The 19,509-nt window shown below is 35.6% G+C and overlaps 1 protein-coding gene across 9 annotated transcripts in view; it reads left to right on the top strand.

The window, feature by feature from the left end:
• The window catches only part of SGCG (sarcoglycan gamma), a 151,424-nt gene that overhangs the window by 27,161 nt on the left and 104,754 nt on the right, over nt 1-19,509 (top strand). For 3 of the 9 annotated variants that reach the window (XM_075742180.1, XM_075742177.1, XM_075742179.1), the window contains exon 2: nt 13,773-13,864. The gene's annotated coding sequence lies outside the window, so the exon portion shown is untranslated. Of the gene's footprint in view, nt 1-13,772; nt 13,865-15,647; nt 15,773-15,918; nt 15,936-19,509 lie in introns of those variants that run through there. The other 6 variants (XM_075742181.1, XM_075742183.1, XM_075742182.1 and 3 more) reach the window with 5 other exon arrangements.

Raw genomic sequence — 19,509 nt, 5'->3', positions numbered from 1 at the left:
GTTTTGAAAACTATAGTCACAAGAAGGAGCTTCAAAAATGCAACTAAGCAGGAGTATCAGGGTAAAGAAGGGATTGGAGATATAACAGCCCTTTCAGTCAAGAAGCTATGGAAGATGTTGGATAAGGGTAAAAACAACATTGGAGATAAACTTTGTTTCTTTGCCTAGGTACAATGTGCTGTGTTTATGAATCCTGATGGGAGAATTCCCATATGTAATGCTGAATTAGAGTTTCACAGACAGGAGCTTGATGAAAAGAGAATTTATTTTTGTGTCTTGAGTTAATCCCTACGGTAAGAAGCTGTAAAATCATTTACTTTAGTGACAGATGCATGGTAGATAGCGAATATTTTTGGTTTATGTTAGATTTTTTGCATATTTTTGTAAATTAGCTGAAGCAGTTGAAGCGTAAATATGACGTGAGCAAATGTTATCTCAAATGGAGTTCAATAGCTACTCATCAAATCAGATTTTAATGTGGAAAGTAAAATTTAGTTTATAGACAGTGGAAGATAATATACTATTTACAATTTTGGAAACTTCAATGAACTCACTTTTTAAAGAAACTTTTCTTATAAATATCTTTATAAGGAGACTGCTTGTTTTCTGATTATGAAGAAAAAAAAAAAAAGCTTGATGTCATATTGTAGCTATGTAGGATCCTGGTGTTTTTTTACTTGTTCCTAGGGACCTAGATTCTAGCCACATGCTTAGTAGCTATTAAGGCAGTGAGAAAACTCTGGCAGAAGGATTGATGTGGTACACCAGGACTTAATTTTTTGCCCTAAACTTGTCTATAGTTACTCCTTCTACTTTATAGGTTGATTGCAGTTGCTCTTTCCAGGCAGAACACCTGGCACATCCACAGTTTTCTCTGTTTGGGTCCTTTCTGTTTCTTTAGGGTTGTTGATGGGAGATTCTGTGACTGCCTCGCAGTCATAAAATCCTTTTCTGCTTTCATCTTGTTTTCATAAGTGACATAAAGAAAATGGAAAACATGCGGCAAATGGTGTATAGCAGCCAAATTCTCTGCATTGCTATAGTTTGAGTAATTTATGAAAAAGTTTAGCTTTGAAGTCTGTAAATTTTTCAAAGCATGCTAATTTGTAAAATTTTCTTTCAGAGACTTTTTTAGTGTAAATTTTCAGTGGCTTTATAAGCTTCCTTCCTTATAAAATCAATATCTTCTCCTTTTAATTATTATTTAATTTATTATGTGAAACATTGAGATTTTTACATAGTTTATACAAAAGTCTGTTGTTTCTGATTATTAGCCCAGACTAACACAAATGCACTAAGCAGACTTTTGGTAATTTCACTCACAAAATTATACTTTACATTTTTATTATTAGAGTTATTTGTGTTAACAGTTCTGTAGAAGTCAGGGTTTTATAATGACTGCGAACATTCTGCCTTAAATTCAATCTCTATCTTTTCTCTTAAGACTGAGTATTACTTTCACAGTGGCTAAAAAGAAGCAAAATGACTAAGGCATCCATCTCTAATAAAAGAAAAGTTACAGATATCTCCAAAGGCAGGTCCTCAGATCTGTGATAACTGAGATGGACCCAAATCCCTGAAAAACTTACAGTATTCACATTCAGGAAAGCATTTATTTGGGCAATTGAATGTTTTCTCACAAGGATGATATTTATGAATCTTTACTAAAGCAGATAAAACCAAGAACTGTAATTAATTGCATGGGATTGGTTTAGGAATGAGGTGTGAGATTTGTTACTACTTGACATTGTTACAGATGCTGCATTGCAATCTACTGAATACAGGGAAGCATCCTTCAGAGGTAGCCACTTCACAGTAGTACTTCTTCTGCACCAAACGCATTAAATATGTATCTCAAAGTTTGAAACGATTATTGGTTCTGAGGGAGTGACACAGAACCTTCACCATATTGATATTTTAAAATTACTGTTTCAATAAGGCAAAAAAAACCAACCTCACAGCTCATTTATGCTTAGTTATCTTTTGGGAATGCAAAATAAGTGTAAGGGTTTTTTTTAAACTTTAGTTCAAAAGAAATTGACACAGTATCAGGTGCCATATGTGTCCATCTGTTTGTCTTGCTATTTTTTAGCTCAGCTTGCTAATTGGGTCCTTTGCCCTCCTCTGGATCTATTTCCTGGGCCTACACAGAACAAGCGGTTGATATTATATGGCATTTCCAGTAAGAGCATTGGAAAAAAATTGTTTTAAGGTAGTTATATTTTGCAGAGAGGAGTATAAATAAGCATGTTAATTTTACCTTTTACTAACCATGGAAGTGGGATATGAATCTGTCTTTGCTTTTCATATTTATTTTCTTAATATGCCATTTAAAAATTTATATAGCCAAAAATATTTTCTGTTAATTATGTTGATTTTTGTGTTATAAATGGGTGTATAACACTCATGCTGTAAGTAAATATGAATTACATTGACATAGTTCCTCCATATTTTTTGGTAAACCATAAAATAATTAACAAATGCAAATTACCTGCTTATCTTTACTAGTTTAAGAAGATTTAAAGTGGAGCTATTTGACAATGTATAGACCATATGCAAATCATTATTCCAAATGTTGATGATTGCTTGAAAAGAGAGCAAGCCATCTAAGGTACAGACTTACTTTAAGAATATGCCACAAGTAGAAATAATAGTACAAAACAACCAAAACCCACTGATGTAGTCAAACAAATCCACACTAATATATTTGGTGTATCTTTTTGAAAATTGTCTTGCCTGATATGGACCAAACAGATAATTAAATGGACTGCAGTTATTTGAAAATTTAAATTTATGCTTATGTTTGCCAGTGATCCCACTGCAGTCTAGGAAGTACAAAAATATATAGTCTCATTCACGTGCGTATTTCTACAAGACTGGCTTGAGAAATTAATTTTGTCACTGTGAGTAATTTGGAGTAACACACTATAACAACAAAATCTGTCTACTTAGTTTTGAAATTATTTAATGCATCTGTGAATGTTAAAACTGTTTAAAATTTAAGGCATGTGATCTATGGTGTTTTGACCGGCCTAGGGTGTAAAGTACCAGCATGCAGTATGGATAGACAGACTTCTTTATGTTATTTAGAAAATTCTAACAGAATGCTTCAAATCTTAGAGGGTATTCACATAAAGCAGATGTTTTCTTTATTTTATTCTTTTTTTTTGAAGCAAAGGGAATGTAGCCTTGCTAATCAGAAATTGATTGCATATTTCTTTGAAGTCCATATCACAATGCCTACATATAAAGCTTAGTGCAGACCACTTCATATATATATCTCTGTATCCCGATCCATGTCTGTTTAATTAAAATATATAGATGTAATATATAGATCCTTATATGATTTGTCCATTCTAAGCCATGGTTTGAGGATTAACCAAGTATCTACCCAAGACTGCCTACATAGTTATCTCAGATTATTTGCACATGAGTGAAGAAACACTATCACCACCACCAGTTTCATTGACAGAATACAGCAGCTGGTACTCCCCAGAGAACCACTGACTGTCAATGAGAGATGTATTAATCTACTTTCTTGCAGTGAAAGACAAGGGAAGGATACAAGATCCTTGCAATATATGAAGATATAAAATACCATTTGAGCAACGACATACAATTAAATACAGAAGAATCTCTCTTTATCTTTTGGCCTCTGCTGTAGAAGTTACTTTGTATGATTAAATGGATGTACTAATTTCCTGTCATCTTGGGGAACGTGTTACTGGAAAATATTCAGGGCGTACAGATTTGTTGCTCACAGAGGTAGTCTTCCAAATCTTAAAGGTTATTCTCCTCATCCTGTAACATCCATGTTAAGCATCAAGAGCAGAAGCGGTCTCTGCCTATAGCAGATTGGCTACTAAACTAGCAGCCTCAGAATGCTCCTTTGTTCAGAGTCTGTCTCTTGTGGCAGTGAGATTACCTCTGTTGGTTGATCTCAGAATAAGGTCAAACTTTCCTACAGTATTTTACCACCTGCTTTTGTCCTGGTCTGTCTATGTATGGCCTTCACATGAGGCGTTGTTATGGTCTGCCCCAAGGATCGAACAGCTTCCTCAGCAACAGTCCAAACACATTTTCATTCAACTCCTTCCAAACAGTTTCTGAATATGTAACCTGAAGGTGAGTCATTGTCTTCACTTTTTCACAGTCACTTGGCTATCCATGTTGCTCCAGGAAGAGTATTCCTTTGTGCTGCTGGATGCTGAATATCACAAGTGCAACACTCGGTTTCTGACTTCCTGACTTCCTAGTCTTCAGCTAATGACATATTCAGGGACCCCATCATGAAAATTAGTGTGGCTGGAGGCAACTTCTCTTCTAGCCCCGGGTGTCAAAGTGCCAATCCCTCCTTGATTCAGTCTTAAAAATTTAAGGAGAACACAAGTATCCAAAAATATTGCTTCTCTTCCTGTACCATTCTCTGGAGAAAATCTGAATATAGTATTGGCCAGAACTTTTCTTCCTGAAGTATTTCAGTAGTTTAAAAAAACACCATCCTTTTTGTTTGCTCTGTCCTGTGGCAACCAGTAGAGATTTGTGGGGGAATTTTGGGAGATATCTGTATATATTGTCACATGCACCCAGGTATGTATCAAGCTATACGTCTGTTTTTAAAATGCAACATCATTCATTTTTTTTTCTTCTTTTGGGGTTATTATATAGGAGGCAGCCAAGGAGTACTGAATTGTGTAAGAAATAAGAACTATTAGCTATTGATAGTAAACCAGTATGTCCTTGATTTTGGAAAAATCTTAAAATCCAGGCACATCAAGCACAGTTAATTGGGAAAGAGAAGTACCTTAAGGTTTGTTTGAGAATATAAAAATTAAGTGGTCAAATATTTTTCCCAAGCCCAGAATCTAATTTTAAGGATCCTATGAGTCAGGTAAAATCAGTTAATTATAAAGTCTAACAACCACAATCAAAGAAACAGATCCCCAGAGATAAGTGCACATTCTGAAAATCGGAAAGGCTTGGCACTGACTATACGTAACTGGTCATCCTTCAAGGGCTCTTCCTATCAATATGCCAGGAAACATCAAGGATACTTCCTTAGAAAAGGAGAGTGATGAGGCGCTGGAACAGGTTGCCCAGAGAAGCTGTGGATGCCCCCTCCCTGGAAGTGTTCAAGGCCAGGTTGGATGGGGCTTTGGGCAACCTGGTCTAGTGGAGGGTGTCCCTGCCCATGGCCGGGGGGTTGGAACTGGATGATCTTTAAGGTCCCTTCCCACCCAAACCCTTCTAGGATTCTATGAAATAGTACAGATACTGTAAGTCATGGTTAAACTGGGTGTGCAGGTAATTATACTGTGAATAAAAGGGTACATTCTGTTTTGTCCAGTAGCTGACTAGGACAACACAGTTTTACGCTGATTCTGGTGCTTATATGGTCTCATGGATTACCAAAAAAACCCATAACAGAGTAGGTCAGAGGCTGTCAGACACCTTTATCTTAGGAAATGGTCAGTGAATTTCTGGAAATTGTTTCCTGCTGGAGGGGCTGATCTGTGACTTGGCTTTACGTTTGGTACTACAACTGTGTTCTAACAGGCGATGGACCAGGTGTTTGACTGCACAGCTAAAAATGAAGCAGCCTGCCTGGGTAGTGTAGTTATCCAGACAGTAAATGAGATGATCATACGAAGTAGGATGTAGCTGTTCTCACGTTAGCTGATGCAAAGCCAACTAAGTGTGAGGAGTAAAGATGTAAAGTAAAATCTTGTGACTAAATAACAGGGAAAAGGACTTTTAACCATAACTTCTGTTACTTTGACTAGTAATTCTGAAACTGCTGAATCACAAGTTCACTAAAGGAGAAACTTAGGCATTTGTTGATGATGTTTATTACTAAAATCAAACTAATTTTCTCCTGTTTTGCACAATGAGAGCAGCTGAGTAGAACTTACTTCATTTTGTTGCCCATTTCTGTACTTGGCTTTTGTTTATTTTTTTCAAAATAGGCAGAATGGGATGCCCAACTATAATAAACATTGTTCCAGATAGCACTTAAGAAAGTATGTTAGACATGCTTTTATTTCTTTTTTAAACTAATTCAGCTATTTATTTTCTGAGTGTATTCTAACTTTGCTTAATAAGGGTGTCAGATTCTTAAAGGCTGCAAAAATTATCGATTTATATCTGTCAATTTGAAGTCAACACTTTTACTATGGTTACTCTGTTTGCTGTGCTTGCCCACAGCTCAGCCTCATGGATAACCCTTCAAAATACTAGATTACACTATTCCCACACCTAATTTACGCATTTCAATCAAACAAGAAATAGCTTATGGTCTATTCCCTGGTTGATTATAGCTTCTTCTGTGTTAAAAGAGCTACACTTACAATTTACTTGCTTATGCCAGATGGCAAGTTCCTAATTAAATACACTTCTGATGTGCCTAATTTTTCTGCTTGCATTTTGGCAAAGCTAAAATCTCAGTAGGTCCAACAGATTGTTGGGGTATATTATTAACATTAATAATTGTTATTTTTACAGTCTTCATAGTGAATGGTAGCTCAGAAAAGATCTGATGGATCAAGGGCTGTGACTTAACCTTTGGTACTAAAGCTCTACTTCTATACAAGTTCAGATCTTCAAACCACATCCTTAAAAATTATTTTCTGTACACTTCTACTCTTGCTCTTTAAAGGCTGTCTAAGTTTCTTCCACAGAAGGTCAGAGCACAAATTGCTGTTTTATTACAGTGATTGGTGAGAAAAGTTGTTTTTCCTTTTTCTGCGTCCTTTCCATTGGCCGCCTTTTGTCTTCCTGAACATCAGAAGGGGTAAAAACTCCTGAGGATCTCAGCTAAATGCTGAGCTTCCATTGTCTGCCTGATGAAGAGAATCATTGGGATCCAGAAAAGTGACTCTGGATGAAGTATATCAGTCTGGCATTCTTAAAGGTGGTTCAGTACAAAGTCTGCATGGAGTGATCTCGGGAAGTCATCAATTAAATAATATTTTTAAATGTTACTGCATTTTGTTAACCAAAGATTGCCCAGGCCTTCAAGGTGAGGAATTCTTTCTGTGAACTGTTTTGCTGGGTTGACTCTGTACCCGTATGGTACAGCTCTAAACTGACCTTAGCAGTTCAGAAGTGACGGACTCAGACTCAGTTCCAGAGTGAAAAATGGAAACGCTACAAAATACTGTATACTTCTAGTTTCCAAAATAATAGCTAATATCTATGTGGTTTAGGCTGCTTTACTTCATAGCACTAAAATTGCTTTTTATTGTGCCTTTTCTTCCCCCCCCCCCCCCCCCCCCATTTTTGATACTTTAAAATGTTAAGGCTTTTTTCCCTGACATTCTTTTAGTGAGTCATAGGGTGTAGTATGATTTTGAGTGCAAAATTAAGAGTAATCTACTTCAGAACAGTTTTACAATGGCAACTTGTAAAATGGAAAATCATTATTCAGTGTTTTATAGCATAGTTTTAAAGGAAAAGTAAAATGCTTTGGGAACATGGTTTTTTTCTCAACTACTGAAAAAACCACAGGAGATAATCAGTATTGGATAAAAGCTTTTCCTACACTGTCTGCAAGGAATTATTTCATTCAGTAACAGTGGAAATATGTCTGATTTCAAAGCACATGTGTTTTGGTAATAATGTGGCATATACTGTGCAAACTGTTGAAGAAAAATGTATCCTTTTGTCCATTCACTAATTCATCCTACTGCATACCATGCTAATGTAAACATAGGTGGGTATGGCAGATTGCCTAACTTGGGGGCTTTTTGTTCTTCTTACTTGCTGCGTTCCATTAATAAGAGTGACTGAATCAGGTAAGACCTCACAGAAGCAGAGAAGGTTGTTCATTACTTAAGGGTGTTGAAAAATACTCCAGAAAAGACGATTTTAGAAAACACAAGTTTACCAAGGAGTAGAACGGCAGAGAGAAACACAGCAAGGGTCTAGGAGCCTGCAGCTCCAGAGGAAAAATCAAGAGGAGAAATTGCTGCGAAGGCCACGAAGCTGTAAGTCAGGTTTACAGGTGATAAAATGGAAACCTCCTTGATTCTGGAGGAAACTGCGGAGTTTTCTGCAACTCATAAAATTACTGAGGGGTCTGAAAGCAAGGATTCTCTTTGAGCAAGGATTCTATTGGAATAAAGAGAAATGGGCAGGAAATGACTTCTTTATAAGCTTTATTCTATTTATATTCTACTGTACCTGTCTGCTTCCAGATTCTCTATCTAAAAAAAAAAAAAAGGTTATATTTTGTAGTGTAATTGAGGTTTAAAAACTTCTCGTTTACTTTGGAGGAGCTCACTGTAAGGGAAAGTTTTAAGCAGATCCACTTCAAAGTTCTGTTTTATGTGTGGAGATATAAAGACAAATTTTTTAGAAATAGATCACGTAAACTCATGTAACTTTCTTTGTCTTTTACACTGAATATTCATCACAATGTGTGAACACAAGCAATTGTGTAAAATGAAAATATTTAAAACTTCTTTTTGTCTAGATTATTGCTAAATACAATTTAGGATAGAGATTCAGTATATGCTTGTTTTGCTCATTAATTGATTTATACTAGCGTCTTCATTTCTCTTAGAACAAGATTTAGTTAGGCAAATGACCCCATTTTACATATTAGCTAAAACATACCTTTGGGTTTACTCCTCCTTCAATTTTATAAATTTTCTTCTGTTTTATTCTGTCAGCTTTTAAATTTTAGTTCATTTTTGGAAGTACTTCTGAGATTTTGAAAGCTGAACCTGTGCAACAAAAGAAGTTAAAGAAGCTCTCTTTAGGACTGATAACAAATTATTAAGAATGTACTCATTTAATTTACACTAGCTAAACAGCCAGTCTTACTCATTCTGTCTCTTTGAGCAAACATGCTGGTCTGCAGTAGACCATCTCACAATACCTTTTTGTAGTTGTTTAATGGGGAAGAACAACTTTATTAGCACTATCTCTTTTCTCTTAAATACTTAACTAGTGTTCCATCTTTTTATAGCTATTATTAATTACTGCAGTTTTAAGAAAATTAAATTAATGCAGATTCCTCCTATGGAAATAATTCAATAGTCAATTGCTCCAAATATAAAACTGCAATCCACTTAAATTTTCTGGGCATTGAGTCTGTCGGAAGGAGCTCTGGGACCATGGTTCCTGTTGCAGTGTCCTGTCTAGAGCACTGTAATTTTCATATTTCCACTTCTAAATCTTTTGGAACAGGAAACATTTTTGTTGTGTGCCTTAACTCTTTTATTTTCTTTTTTTTAATTTTCTTTTTTTTTTTTTCCCCCTCTCATGCTTCCTTTCTGGGATGATGCATGTTGGTATTGAATGAAAAAACTATTCTAACTAACTCATGAATTAATCACTGAATCACAGGATTTAAACAGAGTTTTAGATGCTTTTATTTCAAATGCAGATTAGGTACACCTGCTTTATTATGTCAGAATTAAATATATATTATGTTACTGAAAAATAACATTTAATGATAAAAGAAAATGGGAGGGCTTTTATATCTCTTGATCAGCTATACTTATGATATATATGTGAGTAGGGAAGGAAACAAGAAAAATTGAAGGTAAAAGAAATAGGAAGAAAGCAAAAGAGAGTGGTAAACTCGTCCTATTCTTTAAGGTTTGTAGCTGTACAAAACTTTATGCAATATGAGAATACAGATACAGTTGCAGAGTTTCCAATACCTATTAAACCTATTCTACCACGGAGGGACAGTCATTCAGTTTTCTGTTTTATACAGCCACCTATACTGGGTGATATCCATGTATTTCACTTGAATTCTTCAGAGTTCAGATGTCCCAAGGCAGAAGACTAGACTATCCTGCTCTGGACATTTAGTGGGTTCTCTGTTGATTGTCAGTGCTGTTGACATCTGTTGTAGAAGTGATTTGACATACTGTACAGAATACAACTGTAAATATACTAATCTGCCTGTCACAGAGTGCTTGCAGATGGAGCTGTGAGTAGTGAATCATACCCTAAAATAAAAATCCCAATGTACAAAGTAATGAACCTATTAAAAAGGGCTTTACTCCACTCTCCTGTCCAGAATATAGTAGAGTTTCATATAAACTGAAGTACACGTTTCTGGTTTTTCTTCCTGAGAAAAAGCTAATTAACTTCCTCAAGCCAACAACAGTTGAATTTCATACTTAGAACAACGCTTGAATTGTACCAACCATTGAAAAGGACAAAATCGTTCCAAATCTGCTTGGATATTTAATGTTTGGTGGGGTTTTTTTCTCCCCAGTATTAGGTTAGGCTAGGCAACATCTTCTGCCTTTAAGATACTACTACAGCAAGGTCTCTCCATTGTGTCTTCCAGTCTGCACGTGAGCCACAGACTCCAGTTTAGCCTTTCCCTCCTCAACTGGACTCTTCAAAAGGGTCTACAAACCTGAGCTTGCTTGTTTGCTCTTGGAAAAGCAATTTGTCCCATCTTACATCTATTGCAGTTCACTTGTCAGGCTCATCTTCACACAGAGTACAGCAGCGAGCACAAAGTACACATGCAGCTTTTCACTTGCTGCCTCACTACTTAACCTCTTTAAAGGGTCATACAGAATTAAACCCACAGAAGTTAAATAGTTTTTAATCAAATTGTGAAGATGCAATCCAAGCAGAAGATACCATTTAACACCCCCGCAAAAAAAAACCCAACTAGCCCTCTGTGACAGATTGAGTCTGTTTTATATAAATTAATTTTGTGCCTGAGTTAATTAGAAAAGAGAGTGAGTAGAGCAGGTGAACAGGAGGTGAAAAAGGTTCCTGTTCTGGAGGCACTGCCTGTACTGGGGAGGAGAGTCCAGGTGACAGAATGTGGCAAAAAAAGGGATAGGGAAGGAGGAGTGTGGCGGCAAAGAGCTGGGAGATAACAGCTGAAGCAGAGATTGAAATACTGCTGAGATGATCAGGCAGTAGACCCACAGCCAGCTGTTTGTGCTCACAGATGGAAAAAATTCCTAGAAACCAGACAGAAGGACCTGCTGTGCACTGACACGCTGGGCAGTTGGATACTTATTTGTAAGTCCTCCTATTTTTATCTTATCTTGCATAGTCCTTTTTCACATTTTTATGTTTTAATTTCTTCTTGTTCATATTCTAGCAAAACGTAAATATTCTGACTTTCAGAGCTGTTTTGAACCTCCTTATAGATATCTTTGTAATGAACCGGTCTAGGCAGATCTCCTTTAAAATCTTGTATATTCAGGAGTCCTGTGTTTATATTCCAAAAGGTTCCTATTGGAGTATTTTCCACCGTGTTTAGGTAACTATTTAAAACAATTACATTTTTATAGCTTTAATAGGCACAACAGTAATTTTCAAATGTTTCTTTCTATTTATATGTGAAGGATTAAGTCCTCCTTTTGCTCACTGTTTTGCTCAGGTTTAGAAGATGACATCCCTTTCTAGATATTCACCATAGCCCTATTCTTAGGAAGGGGCAAGGTCTCAATCTATCAGTAAATGATCTGCTGTCCTATCCCTTACAAATTTAAAAAGCATATCAAACATAGCCAACTCAAAATGCTTTGGAGGGAAACACTAAAAAAAATGTTTCCAACAGTTCTTGTTTCATATCATATTAGAGCCTCTAACAACAGTGGGAATGCAGGAGAACTGGAAAAAATCTTTTTTGAAAAGGTGATTTTTCTATCGCATCATTATTCAAGCTCACAAGTGACTAACATGCACAAGAACAAGAATTGAGAAGACTTAGACATTTCCCCTCAGATCTTGGAAGTCCAGAGATGTCTAGTAACTAATTATTTTTTTATGCTTTCTGACCATTAATAAAATTACCCCCACTTTAATTGCTTGCAAATTTGGTTGGGTTTGATTTCTGCATTCAGTAATGCTAACAGATCAATATTTCTATGTGAATTTTTTTTTTTTTTACATTTAGTAATTCTAATAGGTATATATTGTCATGTGAATTTTACTTTTTTTCCGAAGTATGTGCCGTTTTATCATTAAATTGCTTTTGCTGTAATACTTGACCTTTCTGAAACTTTATCATGGTATTTTTTAATATTTCATATGGCAAAACTTCTGTTTCATCTAGAGTTACACATCCATAGAACCTAATTTTAGCTATATTTACTATTTGCCACATAATTACAGTTATTCAGCAGTGGAGGACTTCTATTCTTAGTTAACTTCGTTACTATCTATCTCCTGTAATGCAATTTTGGGGATACAAGAGGCTTGGGGTATCTTTTTTTTCTTTGTTTTTTTTTTTTTTTCTGACGAGGGAGTGTGACTGACTAATTTTAGGCCACAAAGAGAAAGATACTGCAAATGAAGTAAAAGCATGATTCCAGTACTAGCCGGATACTCTTCTGACTGCACAGATGATCTAAGAATCTGTTTCCTGACTACAATATATAAGCCTCTGTGGACACATACTGCCTTTTGACAAATAGTCAGAAAATATCTAACATGGAGAATTAAATTTTTAATTTAATAATTGCTGAGCTCTTCTCCCTGGTACCCAGTGACAGGACATGTGGGAATGGCACAGAACTGCACCAGGGGAGGTTCAGACTGGACATTAGGAAGCATTTCTTTACCAAGAGGGTGGTCAAACACTGGAACAGGCTTCCTAGAGAGGTGGTCGATGCCCCAAGCCTGTCAGTGTTTAAGGGGCATTTGGACAACGTCCTTAACAGCATGATTTAACTTTCCGTCAGCCCTGGAGTAGGCAGTTGGACTAGATGATCATTGTAGGTCCCTTCCAACCAAAATATTCTAACCTATCCTATCCTATCCTATCCTATCCTATCCTATCCTATTCCTAAAATATGTTATTACTAACTGTTAAATTCTTGTGTAGTGCTTTATTTCTAAGATAAACTCTGTTTTCCATAGAGGCTAGAATATTCTTCTTTTGCCCTAAATGCCCTTTGCTTAACAAATCCTTATCACACTCTTTAAACATGTCACAGATTTGGAAAATAACTGAATCAGTTAGAGAAGTTGATATAGATAGGACCAAATGGCTTCTATGTCTGTTTTAGATGAATTATTTAAACTGATACATGATAGTCATTGTCTTCTCCACCATTGTGTTGCCTTGTACTTTAAGGGATAAGCAGATGTTCTTGAAATCTTGTAGGTATACACAGAATTTTTGGAAAAATTCTTTTTTGCTCAAAAAAAGTGACATTTTTTAATGGCAGAATATTCAAACCACAATTTGCGTGGTTTTCTTTTTCCATTGTTTTTTCATGGCATACGTTTGCAAGTACTTCTAGTTAGTCAAGTGCCGGTATGAGGGGACTCTTGACAATGTGGAACATAAGTATGTTTGCTTGGTTACCTTTCCAGGACAAAGTCGTCAATCATTGACTTTAAAAATCCAATTGAAAAGGAGGTTGGCAGTTTTTGGTGAGGAACGGGACATCAGTATTCTTGATCTGTGAAGATAATTACTTGACTGAGGGAAGCCCCCTAACAGAAGTCATTGTTCATTACACTAATACATTCTAACACTAGATGGAATTTTAACATTGCAACAGAAATATTTTTTATTATTTTTCACATAGATTTTTGACTAATATTTATTTCTCATTTATTGTAATCTGTGCTGTCATGAACATTTGTAGTCCAAACAGGCATTGAGTGTCCAGTGTTTCATTTGCGTTCCACAATTTTAATCTCAGTGGATTTTGGTCCATCACTTGTAAGATGTTGTCAGGAGAGCAATTCAAGAATGTATTGTGTTCCTTCCCCATACTCATGAATTTTTTTCCTTTCTCTTTCCATTCTTTGCATTTAAAAAGGAAGACAGCTGCCTTCAGATGATACAGAACTCACTGACAATTGCTCTTGCTTCAGTCCTACTTCATGAGAACTTCAGAAGATACTAACTGAGGTATTTACTTGTTCTTTCATTTTTTTAATTTTTTCTTTGCACATATTAGATAGGTAGGAGAGCAGACAAAAGACATCATGAATCTAGACCAAGAAGAATGATCATATGTGGAAAATAATAGGGAAGTTCTGTCCATAAGGAGAGCTACTGGGTGATTCAATCTAATCTCTTTCTGTAGCTGGGCACTGTGTAGTCAATCTTTTTATAAATTGATAAACCAAATAATTACAAATATGACAAAAGGAAACATTAAAATGCAGTTAAAATGTCGCTTTTAGGGAGTCTTCTATCCAGTTTTATCTGATCCTCTGCTTTTCTCCAAGAATGGACAAAAGATTTTGTAGGAAATCCCTGGACATGAATACTCAATTGCCTAAATAATGACTAAATAATGAACCCTTCAAAACTGTCTGGCATTTGTAGGTTTCTTCCTCTAATACTTACAGAGAATTTAAATTAAAGAAAAGCTTTGGTGTTAACACAATATACAAATGCTTTTGTCCCAGTTTATCTTTTATAAATCCATGAGATTAAATATAAAGGCTGTTTTAAAAGTATTGATAAATATTTTATTATGAAAAATATTTGTCATTTTTGCCAGATACCAGTGAATTAATTCCTTTTTATAGAAAAGAACTTCTCCATTTGTATATGTAAACAGAGTCTGATAAAGGATTAATGGCCACAGAATTCATAAAGGGAAAAAAGTATCTTGTAAGCCTGTGATCAGCTGGATTTGTGTCAGTTCTAAATTTATGATCTGCAGCTGTTAAATGTCTGCTAGGAGTGTCATCTTCTGAAGCATAACAGTGTGAGTGCATGGCTAGAAAAAAGGAAACATTGTGCTTTGAGAAATGAAATTGTCCAAACATATGGATGATGATTGCAATGCTTCACATAGCACGAAACTTTTATTCTGTAAATCTTACAAACGTATGCTTTAATGCTTTTTTAGATTGCAGACAGCTACCAGCACATATTCTAAAATATCGTAGGTAGGTTGAACAGAAAGTCTGCTGGTCAGTGTTTGTATAGTCAGTCTAATGTAAGCAGTGCTGGGCTGGAATTCTTGTTGCTGCATTTGAAAATTCAAAGCTTAAATGGCACTGAAAAAAGATGTCTCATAATTTCTGTAATCATCTTAAAATATGTAATGTATGCAAATTTTTAAATATAACTCTTGGTATTTATATGCATCTTTCTTCAATACCAAGAATGGCTTAACTTTTTTGAAAGGCTGGTAATTGTTAGTGTAGTTATTGTATAAAATTTGTATGTGCTATTTTAGCTATACTATACTATATGTATGTCCTTTTTTTTTAAAGAGACTTTCTATACCAGCCAGTATAGATTATAGTTGGAGTAATGTTAGCATGAAAATTAAAAGTTTTCAGAAAAATTATTGTTAAAATTCAGTTGGATGTTACATATGGATTCAGAAAAGAAACCAGAAGACTTTTTTGTTTCTAATTTTGCATTGTGTGCTGTTAGCAGCTAACTATGTTAGTAGTTTTTTACGTGCAGATTCTATGACACGCTGCATATTCTCAGATTTTAATAAAGCTGTTGGCGTTATGTGACAGGTTGGGCCATTTTAGTATGCATTATGGATTGGTTATGTCTTATAGTGGGTCAGTTCATTTCTGGAGTCAGTACACAACCTTTTTAGCAGTAGAATTAGCTGCTTATGTCACAGATTATAATTAGCTGCGTCTGTATGCCAAAGCAACAGGACGGAATGCAAAACACAGCCAAACATGTGAACGAATTTTCTTCCAGTGGTATTTGGCCAGGCCTAAAATATCTTCCACTCCAGATTTGAAAGTAGTAGAAAAGTTAGACAATTCTCTCTTGGGAAGAGACTGATTGTAGTTTATTCAGAAGTCCACATTGTTTCAGATCTCTAAGGTAAGTAACAAATTTTTAAAATTTCTTTTTATATCTGTATTAAAATATTAGCATATTATTAACTGAGTTGGTTTTTGTTTGTTTTTTACTTATTACATGGATGTATTGAGCTTCTCCCCCATGTGATTTTCTGTGCAACATTTCAGGCTGATTCTGTCCTCATGTAAGGATCATTTTGATTTATTTTAGGACCTAAATTTAAGTGTTCACTTTTATGTACAATTATTATTGTATATACAATTATTATTTTAGATTCTGATATTTTAATTATATTTGTTTTTACAATTAAATGCAGTATTAAGTTGCATAGTTTAAACTTGTACTTCTGTAATATTAAGAAGCTAACTTTTAGTATTTTTTAAATCTTTTTCAATATCATATTACTGTACTTGCATAAATATCTGATTTGCAGTAGTAAAACTTTGATGTTGGTAGCTCTAAATTTTTCTGAGTTTATCTATCACATACTGAAAGTTAAATTTAGTCAAGAATGGATCCATGCTTCTGCTGAACACTTCTTTTTGGCTTGACAGTTTGATAATAACCTTCCATCTGAGGAACTGTTAACAAAATCAGTTCTAACTTCTGTGAAGAGAACTTGAATTAATATGCATCCAACTATGTGTATACAGAACTCCTTTTAGAAGTTTGTAATCTCCTTAAATTCAAATATTTTTTGTCTTGGATAATTTCACTAACTGAAAGAAAATGACTAACTAGGTATCAGTCAGTTACTGACTCATTATCAAATGATTTATTGGATGATACTTGGAGTCTCTCCACCAACAGGTGCTCACACTGAATATTTAATCATGCATCAGAATGAGCACATAAGTTCCTAAGACAGGATATTGCCAAAGTGTAGGAATGTTGAATTCCACTGTATCAACACCAGTCAACTAGGCTACTTTTATGGGTGATTTCACCATATCTATCTTACTCCTCCCACTTCAGGAGGAGATGAATCACATCCTAGAAGTGTCTGCCTCTCTCCATTGTTTGTGGAGGGGGCCTAGGGAAGTATGGTCGATGTTATCTGTGTTTGGTGAGATGAATTCTGGCCTGCATAGCCACGTCCAAATGAGTGATCCAACATGAGTTAACTATAGTAACTTTGTGCCATGGAGTTCTGAAAGTTTGCAGTGAGTTAAGACTTTGGAAGTTAAGTTTAAGTTTTGGTTGTGATGCATAGTCACAACTGATGCCACTTTGGCTGAGATGAATGTCCATTTATCTTCTAAACAAATGTGATATAGTCATATATTAGATACAGACCTCCTTTCTATTACGTAATGAAGAGCAAATGGTCCTAGAATACCACCAAAGGGTAAGAACCACTGCATGAATTAAATTAAAAATAAAAGGATCTAAATTAAGCCCAGCATTAGAGGGAGCCATTTAAAATCTCTCTTCTCAATCTTTACACTTTTGCTAATAACGTGCAACTTTTTCCTGGTTGAAAAATCAGTGGTCAAAAGCAGGATATATTTTAGTTCTTATTTGTAATCATAAGGCTTTAGTAACAATTTGAAGCTGCAATATTCATCCTTACTGTAATAGATTTGTAATTATACAGATATGTGTGACTATACCTAGCGTTGAGAATACTCATGCAAGAATGTATATTTTAACCTAAGGGAAAAGAGTTTTGGAGGAACAGTTGAAAGACAGAAATGGATATAGTGTATCACACAAACCCAAGCCTCTGTCAAAAAGCACAGAAAAGCTGGGTGTACAAAGATCCTCTTGGTTGAATAACCTTGTGAGATTTATTCCTTCCTGTGAAAGTAATGCCTTTTACATGAGATAAAAATCCCAGGTCCTGACTTCTTACAGTTTTTAATTATTTTCATGACTTAGAATTAAGTAAGCTGGATTTCCTGTGGACTTATTTCTCAAAGTTGATTGTGTTAAATGTTTAGTGAGCAGTGACTGAAGGTTTTCTGTAACAGAGACATTTATGAGGTCTTTCGCTCATACAGATTTTCTGATATCTAATAAGGTCTTCTTGCCCATTGCGGTCTCTCAGTGGAGACATAAATGGGGTTTGTTCTTCTCTCTTCTGTCTCACTTTCAGAAAGTTTTGAGGAATGTAATATTTCTGAGACCTCTGTTTGTTGAATTTGGTTGAAATTGGCCAAGAAACTCAACAGCTATTGTAGGAGGGAGGACAATGGCAGATGATTTAGACAGTGACATAGAGTGTGATTGCTTTTTTATTTATTAAACCAGACTGAAAGCATCATGGCAGTTAGGTAACAGGTTAATTCAATATCCTGGTCAAATTTTCAGTTTGGGTAACAATATTCTCACTATTTAATTCATCTGAAACTTTGGCTATTTGGGCCAGTCTTCTCATTAAACCTTTCTGTATATCTACCAAAAGCTGTTAAACAGCTGCTGCATTTCATGCTGTGGTTGGTTATGTTTCTATGCTAGATGAAGTACTTCTTCTGTATAAGAATGTGGAGAGGAATATAAACTAAAGTACATCAATATTTTTAAAAATGGACAATAGTTTGTGCTAAGTGTTGGATATTACTGGTATTAGCCATAAGACACATGTTTTTCACTAAGACATATAATATGTTTGTTTATTTGTGTGTGTGCATACGTATATCCTGAAGGTTGTCTGTAAGAAACATGTATATCTGTATTTTCAATAATGGGATGTAGAGGTAGAATCGTCTTGTAGTAATGCCTGTTAAAACTCTCCAGTTCCTCCTTGTTTATTTGCTGTGTGGTCAGTGCTCTGAGGAACAAAAGAAGTCTTAGTACCTTTTCTTGGCCTTAGCTTTTTCCAGTAGTGCGAGTGGCAGATAATAAATTTTATACAGACTTTGCATCATTGGCTTATTAGTTCTGGACGGTAGTGGCTTTCAGAAAAGGCTGGCTGTGTAGGGTATATCAGCCTCCATTTCGTAGAGGTCCTGTTTTGAATTTCAAAGCTGTTAGACCTGGCTATGAGAAGCATGCAGCCTCTGCCAGTCATGGCTGCTGGTGGAAGGAAACGTGTCTGCAAAGTTCCACTGCACGCTATTTTCTCAGTTTTGAGGAAAAGGAGATTAAAGCAAGGAGCAGTAATAAGTAAATAAAAACCATGTTCTGGTTACTCCATACTGCTGAAAGCAGAATAAAGTGGAAGTGGTTCTTAAAAAAGAAGTGCTGTGGAATGAAGCTGGGTCAGCAGAGGGCAGCTATGGCAATGGACCATAACCGCAGACCGGGCTGCATTAGCAAGGCTGTAGATGACAAGCTGCATCCAAAGGTCTGTTCCAGTCCAGCTTCGAACTGGAATAGATGATCTGCAGAGGTCCATTGCAGCCTAATTTTTTCAGGGATTCTCAGAATTTGTTCAGAAAAATTTTCCTGAATATTCCCTCTATTATTATTTACCTACTGGTCTTGATTACTCCCTTGGTTGTCCTACTAGCTGATCCAATCTGCAGAGTTTCAGATTTTATGTCTACTTTCAGTATCACAGTTTACCAGATAAGATATGTTATGGGAGATTGGTAGATAGCAGTATTCTCAAGTCCCTGTTGGACCTGCATAAAGTTCCTATATCAGTAAGAACTGATTATAATATTGGACTTGAATTTTACTTGGAAATACAAGGAAGGAAATGGATGGATTCAGAGTTTAAAGTAAAAAAATTAACAGCATTATTTTGATATCAACACTCCCTATGAGCTGAAAAGTCACAGGAGTATATTTGGGAGACTGGCAGAAAATGT

Source organism: Balearica regulorum, chromosome 1 (genome assembly GCF_011004875.1).
Source record: "Balearica regulorum gibbericeps isolate bBalReg1 chromosome 1, bBalReg1.pri, whole genome shotgun sequence".
In the NCBI taxonomy this organism is placed as follows: domain Eukaryota; kingdom Metazoa; phylum Chordata; class Aves; order Gruiformes; family Gruidae; genus Balearica; species Balearica regulorum.
The sequence above is the reverse complement of the archived record's forward strand: the minus strand, read 5'-3'. Positions and strand labels throughout refer to the sequence as shown.